Here is a 3,408-nt window from a genome sequence, read left to right as displayed (position 1 = left end):
TATTGTCATCACAATGAAATTAATATTCTCCATGACCTCTGACATCATAATGCTACAAACCCTTGGGATCACAATGTTACATAAAACTTATCATCACAGCACCCCATGACGCTCATCATCACAATTATCCATGGTCTTATCATCACAATGCTCCATGATCTTTGTCATCACGATGCTCAATACACTTTTCTTCACAATGCTCCCTGACACTTGTCGTCAGGATGCTCCATGAACCCTGTCATGACAAGGCTCCATGCCTTTATCATCACAATGATCCATGCCTTTTCATCGCAATGCTCCAAGACCCCTGCAATCACAATGCTCCATGCACTTCTCATCCAAATGCTCTCTCACATGAGATATCACAATGTTCCATCACTAGTCATCACATTCCTCCCTCAACCCTTTATCAAAATGTTCCATGACCCCTGTCATCACAATGTTACATCCCCTTATCAGCACAATGTTCCATGACCCCTGACATCACAATGTTCCATAACCACTGTCATCAAAATGCTCCATGACCCTTTTCATCCCAAAGCTCCATGACCCCTGGAATCACAGTGTTCTATAACCCCTGTCATCAAAATGTTCCATTGAACTTTTCATCAAATTGCTGCATGACCCTGTCATCAAAATGCTCCCTGCCCTACTCATAAGAATGCACCACACGCTTGTCATCAAAATGCTCCATGACCTTTGTCATCACAAAGCTCCATAACCCTTGGCATCACAATGCTCCATGTCATTGTCATCACAATGCTCCATGAAACCTCTCTTCACATTGCTCCGTGCCCTTGTCATCACAAATCTCCATGACACTTGTCATCACAATGCTCGATGCCCTTCTCATCATAATGCTCCATGCCCTTGTCATTACAGTCCTGCATGACCCATGTATCACAGTGTACCGTGCCCTTGTCATCACAATGCTCCATGCCCACTCTCATCACAATAATCCATGAAACATTTCAGACCAATGCTCAATGCCCTTCTCATCACAATGCTCCATTACCTCTATCAACAATGCTCCATGCCCCCTGCCATCACAATGTTCCACGGCCTTGTGATCACAAGGCTCCATGACCATTGTCATCACAATGCTCCAAGAGCCATGTAATCACAATGCTCCATGCCCTTGTCATCACAAAGCTCCATGACACATGTCATCAGAATGTTCCATGGCCTTCTCCTCACAATGCTCCATGCCCTTGTCATCACAATGCTCCATACCCTCGTAATCACAATGCTCCATGCCCCTTTTCATCAGAATGCTCCATGAGACTTGTCATCACAAGTCTCCATGGTCATCTCATCACAATGCTCCAAGACCTTGTCATCACCATGCTCCATTCCCTGGTCATCACAATGCTCCATGACCCCTGTCATCACAATAATCCATGACCCTTCTCATCACAATGCTCCAAACTCCTGTAATCACAATGCTCCATGCCCCTTTTCATCACAATGCTCCATGAACCCTGTCATCACAATGAACCATGCCCATCATCATAATGCTTCAGGCTATTGTCATCACAATGAAATCAAAATGCTCCATGACCTCTGTCATCACAATGCTCCAAACACTGGTGATCACAATGTTGCATAACACTTATCATCACAAAACCTCATGACGCTAATCATCACTATTATCCATGGTCTTCTCATCACAAGGCTCCATGACCTTTGTCATCACAATTCTCAATACTCTTTTCATCACAATGCTCCCTGACATTTGTCGTCAGTATGCTCCATGAACTCTTTCATGAGAAGGCTCCATGCCTTTTTCATCACAATGATCCATGCCCTTTTCATCACAGTGCTCCAAGACCACTGTAATCATAATGCTCCTTGCCCTTGTCATCACAAAGCTCCATGATGCATATCATCAGAATGTTCCATGCACTTCTCATCACAGTGCTCCATGCCCTTGTCATCACAATGCTCCAAGACCCCTGTAATCACAATGCTCCATGCCCCTTTTCATCTCAATGCTCCATGAACACTGTCATAACAATGCACCATGCCCATCATCATAATGCTTCAGGCTATTGTCATCACAGTGAAATCAAAATGCTCCATGACCTCTGTCATCACAATGCTCCAAACCCTGGTGATCACAATGTTGCAAAACACTTATCATCACAACACCCCATGACGCTCATCATCACAATTATCCATGGTCTTCTCATCACAATGCTCCATGACCTTTGTCATCACAATTCTCAATACACTTGTCATCACAATGCTCCCTGACACTTGTCGTCAGAATGCACCTTGAACCCTGTGACGAAAAGGCTCCATGCCTTTTTCATCACAAAGCCCCATGCTGTTTTCATCCCAAAGCTCCATGCCATTGTCATCAAAATACTACACAAGCTTGTCAGCAGAATGCTCCATGACCCTTGTCATCACAATTCTCCATGCACTTGTCAGCACAATGCTCCCTGACACTTGTCATCACAATGATCCAAGCCATTGTCATCACAATGCTCCATTACCTTTGTCATTAGAATCCTCCATGACACTTGGAATCTCAAAGCTCCAAGCCATTGTCATCACAATGGGCCATTACATATGTAATCACAATGCTCCCTGACACCTCTCTTCACAATACTGCATGATCTGGTCATCACAATGCTCCATGCTCTTCTCTTCATAATGCGCCATTCCAACTGTCATCACAATAATCCATGAAACTTATTAGACCAATGGTCCATGCCCTTGTCATCACATTGCTCCATGCTCTTGTTATCACAATGTTCCAAGACCCTTGTAATCAGAATGCCCCATGCCCCTTTTCATCAGTATGCTCCATGAGACTTGTCATCGCAAGGCTCCATGGTTTTCTCATCACAATGCTCCAGGACCTTGTCATCACAATGGTTCACGACATTGTCATGAAAATTCTCAATGGCCCTTGTCTTCATAATGCTCCATGCCCTAGTCATCACAGTGCTCCATTATATTTGTCATCACAATCCTCCCTTGCATTTGGCATCACTGTGCTCCATGCTATTGTCATCGCAATGGACCATGACATATTTCATCACAATGCCCCCTGACACCTGTCTTCACAATACTCCATGCCCTTGTCATCACAATGCTCCATGCCCTGGTCATCACAATGCACCATGTCCACTGTCATCACAATAATCTATGAAACTTGTAAGACCAATGCTCCATGCCCCTGTCATAACAATGCTCCATGACCTTGTCATCACAATGCTCCATGACCCCTGTCATCACAATACTCCATGAACATTTTCAGCCCAGTGCTCCATGACCCTTGTCATCACAATGATCCATGCACTTGTCATCCCAATGTTCCATGACGCTTGTAATCACAGTGCTCCATGACATCTGTCATCACAATGCTCCATGCCCTTTTCATCACAATGCACCATG

Source organism: Mesoplodon densirostris, unplaced genomic scaffold (genome assembly GCF_025265405.1).
Source record: "Mesoplodon densirostris isolate mMesDen1 unplaced genomic scaffold, mMesDen1 primary haplotype scaffold_37, whole genome shotgun sequence".
Classification (NCBI taxonomy): Eukaryota; Metazoa; Chordata; class Mammalia; order Artiodactyla; family Ziphiidae; genus Mesoplodon; species Mesoplodon densirostris.
The sequence above is the reverse complement of the archived record's forward strand: the minus strand, read 5'-3'. Positions refer to the sequence as shown.